Source organism: Castor canadensis, chromosome 16 (assembly GCF_047511655.1).
Source record: "Castor canadensis chromosome 16, mCasCan1.hap1v2, whole genome shotgun sequence".
Classification (NCBI taxonomy): domain Eukaryota; kingdom Metazoa; phylum Chordata; class Mammalia; order Rodentia; family Castoridae; genus Castor; species Castor canadensis.
In genome coordinates, this window is record NC_133401.1 from 82,010,134 (window position 1) to 82,024,467 (window position 14,334).

General features: G+C 36.6%; 1 long non-coding RNA gene across 1 annotated transcript in view; it reads left to right on the top strand.

Annotated features, from left to right (window-relative positions):
* Positions 1 to 14,334, top strand: part of LOC141418235 (uncharacterized) — a 1,454,649-nt gene that overhangs the window by 1,338,237 nt on the left and 102,078 nt on the right. The window lies entirely within an intron of this gene.

The following is a 14,334-nucleotide window of genomic DNA, read 5'->3' on the forward strand; positions in this document are numbered from 1 at the left end:
GATCACCATTGAACCCTATTCCTCCACCAAACCCCATTTTAGTTATGACACAAGATAATATTGTGCAGAGGAAAAACTCATGCGGTGCACATGAGAATCTTAGGATATTTTTTAGAACACATGGTGTTCTTCCCCTTACTCTACTCTAAAAAGTAATCTTCCTCCAAATTTATATAAGATAGATTCTTTTTCTAAAATTATGTTTTTTTCTGAACTCTATCTTCAATTCAAGCTCTTCTATCTCCTTAACAACCTACTGAATTAGTTTATTAGAACTGCAGTGACACAGTACCAAAAGTGGAATAGCTTAACCAATAGTCATTTGTTCTTCACAGAGATTTGGAGGCTAAAAGTCTGAAAAACAGGTGATGGCGGGGACATGCTTTCTTTGTTGGTTCTAGAGAACAGCCTTTCCTTGCTGCTTCTAGCTTCTGGTCTTTGTTGCCAATCCTTCTCTTGTAATCACATCACTCCAATCATCAACTTTCTCCCTATGTGCCTTCACATGGAAGGCTTCTTTGCAAGAATATCCAAACTTCCATATTCTTGTTCACAATTCCATTTTAGTTAGGATATCAGCCATGTTGGATTAATCCAACATGACCTAATTTTTTACTACCTTTGGAAAGACCCTATCTCTAGATAAAGTCACATTCTGAAGTACTAGGGAACAGAGCTTCATTATATCATTTTTGGATGGATGATTTGGTCTATAACATCAACTTTCCAAAACAAATATTCATGGTCTTTGTCACATTTATTTCTTACATCACCAACTAGGCAAAGAACATTCTTGGCATTTATTGGGGCACATAAACTGAGGGTATCCACATCGTAGTACCAAAATATATTCATAAGCATACAAAGTTAAATAAATAACACATAACAAGTAAAAGAGCTGAACAACAATGTATTAATTTTTACTTTGTGTGTCTTAATCATAAAATAGATTTTGAAACTCTGAGCAAAATGTTGGCCAGGCACTGGTGGCTCACACCCATAATTCCAGCCACTTGGAAGACAGAGATGGGAAGGATCTTGGTTCAAGGCCAGCCCAGGGAAAAAGTTTGCGGAACTCTATCTCAACCAATAAGCCAGGTGTGGTGGTGTATGCCTGTCATCCAATGTATGTGGGAATTGCGAATAGGAGGATCACAGGAGGTTGCAAATCCCAGGCATAAATGAGACCCTATCCCCAAAACAGATAACTCTAAAAGGATGGAGATGTGGCTCAAGTGGAAGAGCACCTGCCTAGCTACTACAAGACCTTGAGTTCAACACCCCAGTACCACAAAAAAATCCTCTAAGCAAAATTTGAAATTGCTAAAACACTTTTTCTAAGGTAGTATGCATCATAAAATTTTGTTAACAAAAACGTAAGGTAACTGTCCTAGATGAAGAAGTACTAAACAGGGAGGACTGTGAGTACAGCACATACAGAAGAGGGATCTAAACAGATGTCATTTTATTCTGTTGTCCAAGCCGGACACTCAGAAAAGTTTACTCCAATTCTGGTCATATGTTTTAGAAGCACCCTCATTCACAAATTAATTGTTATTGATATTAAATAGCAAGACAAGAGAGTGAAGTGAACCCAAACTCTCTCATTGAGTCAACCCTCTCAATTTCTACAACTTTTTTAATTTTTTGGTGGTACTAGGGTTTGAACTCAGGACCTCATGCTTGCTAGGCAAGCGCTCTACCACTTGAGCCACTCCACCAGCCCCAGTCAACCTTTCCTAGCCTCCTCCATTAGTAGCACAGAATGCCAACTTGCAGAAGTTTCTGTGATAATGAGCTTCACCCACTTCTAGTCCACAGTCTCTTCACAGAACAATGCTCTACCATGACAGCAAATAAGAAAGGTAAATAGACTAAGATAGATGAATGCCATCAGTTCATTGAAGAAACTGTATCCGCAGGACATATCTCAGCAACATAGAATAGAAAAGCCCTCCATAACGGATGGTTGGAGAAGGTGGAGATCTGGAAGAAGGAATGATAAAGACAAGAAAATTCTTTTACTGAGACACTTGTGAGAGGGCAGAAATTTTAAAATGCCTTTTTCTCTAGTGAGGTGATTTTGTGTGCTCTTCTTACCACCACTTATCTCTCTAACACACAGATCCCTTGCTGCTAGAATTATGTTCTGGGTGCTGAAAATCAATTCTGTCTTTTATATCTTCTTCTCCAACCCCTGGGAATGTATGATTACTGCAGCTTTCATTAATTGAGCAACCCTCACCCTTCTTAATGCACCCTGGACAATTCTTTGAACACCCACAATGTTTTTTGCATGCAGGGATCACCTCTAATCTGTAGGACAAGTCACACATGCTTCATTCGGACAGACAAAGGGCAGTCTGCTCTGTGCCATTTCACTTCAACCCATCATTCAGAGTAGTCATTCCATTTATCAACTTTTAGACTTTCAAGCACAAATCTGACCCTCATCCCCATGGTCTCTAAGCATAAGAACCATGTATCAAGAATACTAAAATGGTCTCATTGAGGCATCTCTCCAATAAGCTTGAAGTGAGTCACTTCACCCTTCTTTCTCATTGACAAAAGTAGGACTCATCAAAGACCAACCCCTCTCCAAAAACTTTAGTCAGAAATACTTTTTCAGATCATTTGAACTAATAAGGATTTATCTCTAAGATTCACGAAAAACGTATTTTGGAAAATATTTATATTTAGCACCTCACTTTGGAATCTCTTATAGATTTTCTTTCCATGTGGTTTATAGCACAGACTGACCTCCATCTCACTATGTAGCCCAGGCTAGCCTCGAACTTGTGATCCTCCTGTCTCAGCCTCCTTAATCCTAGGATTACATGTGTGTACCACCATACCTGGATTCTTATACTACTTTATATGCTACAAAAACTGTATGGAGTAGGATTCAACACTACAGAGACTGAACCAGCCAAGAAAGAAGATACAGGAATAGTGGTCAAGTGGTTCTTGAGCTTGTAAGTTCAAGATTTGCATTTTCCCCCTATGTGATGTCATGCTTTGTTGACAACTCAAACTCCTTCCAAACTTTACTCACTCTCTGCTATGAAATGCGGGTCAGAGTGGCTGTCTCGCCACAGCAGTTTACTACCTATATTTAATTGAATGTGGATGTGTGGTCTTTACTATCCTTTTAACATAGAGAGGGAATCATTTAACAGAAGGCAAAGAAGAAGAAGAAGAAGAAGACTTCATCTTTTAGTAGTGACCTTTATCACTTGAGTCCATGCTTGACTGTATTGTCATGATCAAAAGAATTTGGATTATTTATCCTCTTGATTGTCAATTTGACCACCTTGAGATGAGTAAAAGCTCACCATTATAGAAGAGATTAGTAAAGCACAACTTTGGGTTCCAGTGTTGATTAACTAAAGGGGGAAGACCCACCTTGAATGGGATGGTGGCACCATCCCATAAGATGGGGGCCCAAATGCAATAAAAAGGGAATAAAGGAGAAAGGCTCTGAGCATAAGCATTTTTTCTCTGTGACTGCCACGATTTGTGAGCCAGTTAGCTCAACCTCACCTGCCTGCCATGATGGACTGAAACCTCTGAAATCATGAGCCAAAATAAGTTATTTGTGTCAGATATTTTACCACAGCCACAAATAAGTAACTAAAACGCCATTGTTCCTTGTACACTGTCAGTGACTGATATGTCTTTTGACCAAGTCAAAGCAGTGGATGTCAGAAGTAGGTCGTGGCCATGATTTTCCTCAGATATAGTCAATAAAGAGGTGTCTTTTCTATGGAGACTTTATAACAATAATACAACCAACTAAAAGTCATTTTCATATTACTGTCATGTGTTAAAAATTTTAAGAACTGATGTTTGATGGATCAAAAGGCATCTCCCAGAAAGATATGTTGGAATCCAAACCAGTAGTACCTGGAAATGTGACCTTATTTGGATATTGGGATGGTTACAGATGTAATTATTTAAGATGACGTCATACTGCAGTTGGTTGGATTGGTAATCCAATATTGAGTGTCAACCTTAAATAAAAGCTAGCCATGTGAAGACACAAAGATGCAGGAAGAAGGCCATTTAATGATGGATGCAGAAATGGAGTAAAACATCTACAAATCATGAAATTTGAAGGACTACTGGCTATTATTAGAACCTAGAGGAGAAGAATGGACTAGATTCTTTCTTGGAGTCTCAGAAAGAGCCAGCCTTGTCTACAGTAGCTTTGTTTGAGACTTTTTGGTTCCAGAAGTAAGAGAGAATAGATTTCTATTGTGTAAAGCCACTCAGTTTATGGCACTTTTCTTTTTTTAACAGCAACCCTATAATACATCTGCCAATGATAACACACTATCCCTATGTCCTAAATCCACTATATTTGTTACTAATATAACAAAATTAAAATAATAAATACTAATGTCTTTAAGTTCTCCAGCCAAATATATTTTATTTCTGAACCTAGTAGATTTGCCTCTGTGAAAAACTTCACCTTAGATTTTGACTTAATAAAGAAGAGGAGCTTGACATGCAGGGAACATGGAGTAATCCAGTGGAAAGCTGTGCCTGCTACATATCGGTGATGCTTACTTAGATGTACTGACCATACACACCCTGGAACCAATAGTGAGATGTACTGTCCCCAGCAAGCACAGCCACAGTTAACAGTATCTGTAGCTTGTCTTCTTATGAGGCTTTTGCTATTACTTTAACAAAACATCTGAGGTAATCAAGTTAAAAAGGAGAGGTTTATTTTGTCTTATTTTTTAATCTACATTTGGTCAGTCCCATTGCCTTGGAGCCTGTCGTCAGGCAGCAATGATGGTAGGGTGTGTATGGTAGAACGAAGCTGCCTATCTCATGGAAGTTAGGGAGCAAAGAGCAGAAGATGAGGGAGGTCCAAGGTGCAATCCTAGTGACCTAACTTCCTTCCATTAAGTCCTTCCTCTTAAAGTTTCTGTCACCTCCCAATAGCAGCACAGGCTAGGAACTGGGCTTTTTATTTAAGGGCCATTGGGAGACTTTCAGAACAAAACTAAAGCAGTTATTACTACCTTTGTACTCTGACTCCCAATCCCAAGCATCCCACTGTGGGCACTCCTGGATAAGGTCAGGTTTGGGCCTTGAGTTAGAACCTTGGTATCATACAATCTGTGGCCAGTCTGGAGCACAGTAGAAGGATGTCAGCAGGACTCACAATGTCAGGTCAAGGCCTCCTGATGCCAGAGAGAATGATTGCCTACATGAGTTGCAAAAATTTATAAATTGCTGGTTTGCAAAATTAAATGAACAGTACCATTTTTTTAAAAAAGGAAATCTAAATAAACAAATGTTTATTTTTTGGTTCTTTTTTTTTTATGCTAGTGGCCAATATGGACCATCAACACCATTTGCCCCAGAATTTTCCCCACATTTAAAATACCTAGAATGGATATTATGCATTCCCAGCCTGTCAGCTTTGGCTGAATTACAGAGTGCTCAATTATACACTAATCGAATAGCTGCCCAATGCAAGCCACGTAATGACTTCCTGATTGTCTGCCTTTAAATGATGAATGAAATGAATATGTAACATTCTGTTCAAATATAGCATACTTAGCACGCCAAATGAAAACTGATTTTGTGCTCCTCTCTCTGAAAAACGTATATTTTATTGTAATTCAGTTCAATGATTGTTCACTGGCTGGTTCTCTAGTCATCACGATAAACATTGAGTGAGCTATCTAGGAGAACATTAGTCTTCATTTTTGCTTCCCAACAGATGCTAAAGGTGTTAAATATTGCTTAGATTGTTTGGGTTCTTCTCTTTACATCATTTCATTGGGAAAAAATTAGGAAGGTCATATTTTTACAAATATGCCAAAATTTGCCAATTCTTTGGCAAAAAATCCCCCAAAGCAAAAAACCAAAACAATATTCTGGTGAAGGTATTGCACATACAACAACAATAAAATATGAATATGCTATTTATTTATTATACAAAGTGCTTTTTATTGAGCAACAATAAAAACAGGACTGGTTTTTGAAAACTTTTGATTTTCTGTCTGGTCTATAATAATACTATGCATGACTATAACACTTAGTTGTGTTGTCTTTTTGATCACCTCAACTTTCTCCTCCCTATATTGGATTCCCAAATCCACTCAAGAAATTGTATTTGGAAATTTACTGCATGTAATAGTATTTGTTTCTAAGAAATAACCTTTCCCACTCACTAGAGATGGAAAGGACAAGCAGGTGTATAAGTAGAACTAAGAAAAGATTATGGAAGGATGGAGGGATTTTGTTACCCATTGTGGTTAATGTATGCTTAATATTACAGAATTAATTGGGTGCATAAGCAGTGATTTTACAAAAGATTTTGGATAATGTAAAGCCTGAATCAGCTTTCAAATAAAGGCTGTGCAAGATTTAAAATATCCTCATGCAACACCTTTTGAAATTATCCATTAATTTTCATCTATAAGGGAAATTATTAATTATAATACAAATGAAATTTAAAATTTTACACAATACTTATTTCAAAATGTTAATTGCTTCTGCACTCTCCTTAGAATTAGATTTCTCTCTCTTTTCATTACTCTTTTTCTGCCATCTCCCCTTCCCTCCTTCCTTTCTTTTCCTTTTTCTCATTCTTTCTCTTCCTCCTTTGCCTCCTGTTCTCTTTCTTTTTCAAGTTCTTTGTTCCTTTCCTTCCATTTCTTAGATATGATATTTTCCTTTCCTTAGTAATAGTAGGCATTTCTTATATTTAATATAATATATACTAATAACGCTATCACAATGTCTTTAATGAGAACAATTCGGTTTTGTGCGATTAACCAATTACATAATGTATGAAATACTTTAATTTCATCTTTTTCTGAAAGCACAATCTCTTAAAAATTCTATGATGCACAAAACATGTTACACAGTAGTAAATGTATGTAATTTATAAGTAAATATTTAGATGACCAACATATGTTACCAAAAGATTTATGGATTGGGGTAAATGATCAGAAAAGTTTGGGCAGTGTGCTAGATTGTTTAATGCTTTTTTTCTCCATTGTAAATCTGGTTAAAAAAAATAAAGAGGAGAAAAAGCAAGTCTTAAGAAAAGGCAGTTTATGTCTCTTGTATGGTCAGGGCAGCCTTTGGACTAGAGTTCCAAAAGCAATAGCAATGCTGTATTTCTTAAAATGTTTTCACTACATGGGTTTTCATTTTATTATTATTCAGACCATGTAAGTGTATTATGTATATATATATATATATATATATATATATATATATGTATATATATATGGTTTTATATATAATATATTAAAATATCTATTACTGATACATACTTCTACAACATATCTTTTATTTTTTTACTAAAATGTAACAAACCATTTAAGAGACAATTATTTTTATGTTGTTTCTATCGTTTGCTTACTCTTTAACAGTTTCAAGCACTGTCTTCTTATGATTTTATTGGCACATAATAGTTGCACATGGGGGATGCATTGTCATATTTATATGCACATTTCAGATATATCTTAGCTCGATTTACCTCCTCCATCTTTCTCTCTTCTCCCTTCCCCTTCTTAGGACAATTTCAACAGGTTTCAATTCTCTACTTTCATATATGGATACAAAATACATCCACCATATGTACCTCATTCCCCTTTTCCTTGTGCCCAGCCCCCCACCACTGGTACCCACCCTTGGAAAAGGTTTATTTTTTCCCTCTTGCCCTTCAGGTTTTAATTATATTTTAAGTGTGTTGACAGTCCAAAAGGCCTTGGTATTTCAGTTCTGTATCTATCATGCTTTAATCAAATTAACCCCCACTGCTACTTACTCTCTGTCATCATGCTCCCCCTAATATTCAACAGCTTACTCTACAGCCAAGCACTGTCTTATGGCACTAGAGAGGTAAGGGTAGAAAACTCAGAATTCTGTTACCTGAGAGATTGTACTGTAGTGGGAGAGAAAATAATAAAGAAGTAAGCAATATATTTTTCATAATTAATAGGAACCTGATCAGGTTACTGTCACAGTAACCTGATTCTGTTTATAGAAAACAGAATCAGGTAACTGTGACAGAGTTGACTTATGTTAATGTGGTGTATTGGTTAGGATTATACTAGAAGACTGAAAGGTACAGTGATTTCTAGAATAAGACTGACAAATTCTTTAAAAGGAGCCCAAATTTGTTGACTCTTCTTTCTCTCCCAATACTTTCAGCTGAAAGAGCTGCTCAATGATACCCCTGCTACCAAATACTTACACCAACAATCTGTCCTTCATCAGACCCGCTGAGTCAGGAGACATTAAGTTTCATTAGACTTTCCCCATTATTGTCTCTGGATACATAACCATTTTATTCTTATCCGTGGTTTGTAAGGTTCAAGTGTAAGTGTTGGTGTGCTGTTAACACCAAAGAAGCCCTTTCTGTGTGCTTTTGGATTCCACAGCAAAACAACTTACATCTAAGGAGCCAGCAACTCCATTCAGAAGATCTGCTTCCTTCAAAAGCAAATCTCCAGGACTCATTCAGCATCCAATGGGAAATTCATCTAGGACTGCCCCTTTTGAGTTTTCTAATAAAATCATGTCTACAAACTGGAACAGGAATAAGAAAAATCTTGCATTTGCTCTGGCATTTTGGCATTGGTTATGTGTTTTCAGAATAGATTGCTAATGAAAAATACAGATATATAATTTGTAATCAGCAAGGGCTCCTTGACATCTTACTTCCTGATGGGCCACAGCACAGTAAGTAGTGATGGGTTTTCGCCAATGTATTACTGGAAAGAGAGGGCAAGGTGAAGTTTTTCAGCAATAATATTTCCTTCTTTGAACTATGTCCTGTATGTTTGTGTTTTTTAATTTCTCAGTGTTTTTGGTTTCTGTATATAGAAAAACCCTTGTGACTATAAGCTTTTCTTTTGAGTAGACTCATCCTCTGTTTAGCAAAGCCAGATGGAGAGAAGAAAATGAAAGGCAGCAAGTCTAATAGCATTTAGCTGGGTATTTACAGCTGAAATCTGGAACTCCTATCATATCAAAGTACCACCCTCAGACTGAGGTGTCTGTTGAACACCCATTAATGGTATCCGGGGAATTTCTATGTGTCATCTCATACATAGAAATTTATTGGTTCCAACAAAGATGCTGCCTATCTCAGGCTGTTCTGGTGTCCACCTTAACTCCTATGTCTCTTTCCTAATTCTGCCTCTGCAATCCAGACTTGCCAGGGGCAACAGGATGGGGGACTGACTGCTGTCATTATGAGAGCTGATGCAGCACCAAATGAATATGAATTCACTTGTACTGCAATGAAAAGGCATAGCATCCAGTTTATTAGCTCTCCACTTTTTCTTTCTAACATCTCCGTGATGTGTTTTCCTTAGTATTAATGACTGCACTGGGACCTTCAGAGCCCAAAATCTCATTGCTCTTTTTGGGGGATATTGGTCATCATGTGCCTTGACTCTTCTGATGCTGTTCCTTTACACATTAATGAAATGGTGTCCTGGAAAAAGATGAACCAATAAATTAATATGATCTGAATAATAAGTTTAACAACTTATATTGAGGAGCAGTCAGTAAATAGGTTTTTTTCAAGAGTCGAGGGACAGAATCTTACTCTTTTTTGTAGCGTAGGCTGGCCTGGAGCTCATGATCTTCCTGCCTCAGCATCTTGAGTGCTAGAATCACTAGCATGTGCTACCCCTCCCTACATTTTATAATTTGCAGTAATAATAACCACTCTTCCTTGAGTTTTCCTGACCTGATGCCTTGCTAAGTGCCTTATATGTTTTAATTTAATGCATTACATTATCGTTGTGCTGTACACATGTATGTTATTCTGATAACTCAATAAATATTAAATTTATATAAATATGTATCATTCTGATGCATCTGATTTAGTGCACTATTATCTTTAGAATCTTCCTGATGGTAATATCAGAACAATATTTGTCATCCAGGACTGAAGTCACAATACTGAGATAACACCTGTTCAAAGCATCTGGTATATAGGCACTATCTCAATATAGCTGGAAACACTATGGTTTTGTTTTTATTGTTCTTTCTATCATTCTTACATAGTACATGAGGACTCTAGGTTTCACGGAAACTAACTTGATGAAAAATTACTCTTAATATAACAGGGCTGAGACTTGAATTGAAAACTGGAGTTCTAATCTGCATAGTCATATCGTTCCTACCGTAGATCTGGGTGTTTTCATTGTTTTGTGTCACTGAGTCATGTGCCTTTTTGATTGCATTCTTTTCTTTATGCATATTATGTTCCTTTGTATTTTTTGTTCTGCCATTCCACTTACTTTTTTTTTTCCCAGCACAGTTTCTGCAATTTCTCACTTACTTTGCTTCTTACTCTGGTACCCACTAGAGGTAGGGGAAAATGAGTGAGGTAATAACCCTAGAAGCTCCAACTTTAACACAAATTACCTCATTTCTCTTCATTTCTTACCTCCTCTGCCTGCCTGAGGACTTTGTATTTATTTTCTCTTAAATATGTCAAAACATATATTCTTATTTAAGCTGCAATTGTGGAAAACATACAGTCTTATAATTCTATGAAAGCTATTTTAAAATTTTTGTTGTGTTAATGTTTGTTAAGTAAGCTTAGAAATGCAATGCCAGAGAACACAGGACTAGAACCAGAATAAAGGAGCTGAGATGCCTGAGATGCAGAAGTGAAGGAGGGCCTTTCTTTGCCTTCATGCAAGTGTAAGGTCAGCATCTCTCAATCTCTCAGTGACTACCTCCTTAAGTTTTGCATCATGAAAGCTTTCCCTGACTCTTTCTGGCTCAGAGATTGGAAGGACCTTCCATATACTTTTCCTGGACTCAAAGATTTATTCTGATACTCCTAGATTCAGAAGGTGAAAACTCTGTTATTTTGACTTTTTTCCTTAATAAATGGCTTTAACTGGTGGCCCTTTTAGAATTTGCTGTGGCATGATAACAAGTTTAAAATCAGACAACGTTCTAGTAGAGGCCAGGTGTTCAAAGTATAATAAACAGCTCCCTAAAGATTAGAAAATGAATATTTAACTAGATGACTACATTTGATTTCCTTCATTCATTTTTTATTATTTCAGTGAAAACCTACTTGATGGCAATCACATCGACAGGGTTTTAATATCTTCTGGTAAATGAAAGCTGTCATTCTAATGGGAATATTTCTTTATTGTATCATTTGGTAAACTGGTGACCAGTAATTTTTCTAGTTATGATTTAGGGAAATCTGTGCATATTGTAGATCAAGAAAGCAAATTCATCCTAAGTGCTCAATAATTATAATGAGACTAGTTATATTAAGTAGGTCCTATTTACAAAGAGTCTGATGACTTTTTAGAGAGAGAAAATAACCTCATCTGTAGAATCTTAAAGGGATTAATTATTATTATTTTCCTTTCAGAGGCAAAGCAACCATTGTGCCCATCAAAACAGAATTCCATGCAAAGAATTTTAAGCTCCTTCTTGAAAAGCTTGGCCCCCAAAAGCAAAGCTCTGTAGTGCTAATAGTTATTAAAAATAGCAGTTAGTAAAGTTACCTTGGAAATAGAAAACAAAACATCTGCCTTTAAATTTCCAGTATGTTGATCTTTTCATTATAGTTCCAGAAACTCTAATGCATGTAGAATGAAAAAGATTTTTGAGCTCTGTATTAGTTCTGGTTAAGTAGTTATTTTCCAATGATCACAATTGGCAGTTTTCATCTGCTTGCCTGTTAGAAGTTAGAGAATGTCCCAAAGCAATGTTGGAACATGACGAAGTCACTGAATTACTTGGTGTTTGTGTGCAGATTCTTAAATATGGCCTTGCCACCTTCATTCTCATGCTTATGAACTTGAAGAGGTCCCAAATGTGATACTCTTGTTTTTAACTTGTGCTGCCAAGATTAAAGGAAATTCATAAGTGCATACTGTTGTATGTTGTGAATTCTTTGAAATTCGCATGAAGGTTGAACTCAATGGAGAGTCATCCAGGAGAGACAGTTGATAGAGTATGCAAGTGCTCTGTTTTGTAGGCTTCATGGTGTTTACCATAGATTCCTTTTCATTGAACTCAACTAGGTCCATACTTAAGACAAATGGTAGCTTCTGGTTCTCTCTCTCTCTAAATGGTGAAATGAATATTTTCATCCCATAGACAATTAAATAACTTGTGTAACCTTTGGAAGGAAAGAAAAACTATTCAAAGCCAAAGTTCTTTCTGTTTGTTTTCTGTTTTCATTTTAAACATTTTGTTTTGACTTTCATACCATGTTTGCTAATGCCTCAAGTAGCAGGCGTTGCATTTCAGAATCCGCTCACATCCTCATAGAAGCAGCAACTGAAACTGAAGGAAAACTGGCTCTATTAAGTTCATCTAGGATTTCCAAACTGGGTTTAGATAAAAAAAAAAAAAAAGAAACCTAAGGTTTCCTAGTGATGGGAATCGTGGTTTATTCATATAAAGCTTTTCTGTCACCCACTCTAGCATGATGCTTCTGAAATGCAGAAACTTGTCACTTCTGAGATAAACCCAGTAATCCACCTCTGTCCTTGGCATTCTGTGTTCTGTAGGCAGATCTCTTCGGTGTGGATATTTCCCATCACTTATGCTCTGTGCTACCTTTGTGTCATAAGCTCATAGTTTTGCTCGATACTTTTCCTGTCTTCCAGTTTCAGCGAAGACATCCAGAGGGCTTTGGTGGCATTTCGAGAGCAGCCCCCTGTTGAAGCTCTTCTGTAGGTAATCCCCAGGTATGACAGCATATGTGTCATAAACCTAAAGAGTTGCAACTCTGTTCACTTAATCAAAGCATCTGTGAATTCTGTTCCCAAGTGGGTATGCAAATCAGCAGTAGCTTCCTTTGGTATTTTTCTTGTCCTTAGTCGGGATCTAACCTTTCTTGCTACTTGCATGTATGAAACAGAAAAATGCATGTTTTTATGAAAAAAAAAAGCTGTTTCTCACTTCTTCTAGTCCAGCTTGTTATCTGGATCCCTCATTACTGTCTATATTCACCACTGCTCTTAATTTTCCTTATTCATTGATTTTATTACTGAACCAGAAGCTGCTTACTGTTAAAGACAATGTCTTTGTTCTCAAATTCATTTTATAATCCTCAGTCCCTGACCTGTAATTGCTTGAGTAAAGTTGTCTCAATGACTGAATACACTAATCAAAACAGAAAAATTTAAAAAATATTGACATCTGTAAACAGACCTGAATATGAAGTCCATCATGGGTGACTTTATCAAGTTTCACTTTTATGTGTTCACATTTTTTACAAGTGTGCTTTTTTTGTTGACTTTTGCTCCATGCCACCCCTTGACTTGGCAGTTCTATTGAAAGAGCCCAGGGTGGTACACCTTTTCCCTTTGCTATGTGTATTGCACTGGAGGAAGAAAGTCCAGTTTGGAGGGAGACCTGATATGTTCTAATAAAGCTGAGCCTCAGCGCTCTCACCCTGAGGGTTCTTCCTTTCACCCAGCATGTTTCAGATTAAGTGTTAGCCAGTTGGTGACAGAGATATCGGAAGAGTTCCAAGTCATAGTTAATTATGTGTTTCTTTGAAACTTGACTGTCTTTGCCATTTTCACGATGCCTTTTCTCTGTTAAGTAAGTAGTTCATTTTGCTTTTTTTTGCAAATCTACAGTTTTCATCCATAAAATAAAAACATGACATAGTCAGCAAGGCATATAACACATGGCATTAGATTTGTCCAAAAGTTTTAAGAAAGTAATGAGAAAACATATGTGTCAACACTTCAAGAACTATAAAGAATTCTAAAATTAAAAGGAATTTTTTTTAATCATTCACTTTTTAGTTAAACACTTGGGAATGTCTAACATTTGGACCTCTGACATGAAGCGTTTCTATATTTTGTGAAGTTTTGATGGGCATCTAATTTATTTTTCTTTTTATTTTCAATGCAAAATAGATTACTTTGTGTAAAGTATGCTTTCTATGGATTTTTAGCTTGTGTGTTTTTGTGTTTGTTTCTGGTTCTTTCTTTTCATTTTGCTTTTGTGTGTTGATGCCTATGGAGAATAAACTTTATGATAACGCTGATACTTCAACTTTAAAAATGACAAGTCTGTGAGATTTGGGCTGTGGGGGTAGATGGGCAGGAAAACGAACAAGCTGAGGAAAAATTAAATAGTTCCCAAAGGGCATTTTACTTACTGAAATATAATCCCGAAGGAAATTGCTGTAATATGAAAGACTTACGATAAGAACTCTTGATATTAGATACATGTAAGCTATGGTCAGAGGACCTGAGAAATTGATGAGTTGCAGGTATTGACTGCTCTGTTTGAAGACAATGCATGAGTGAATTCTGAAATAGAGCCCTCTGT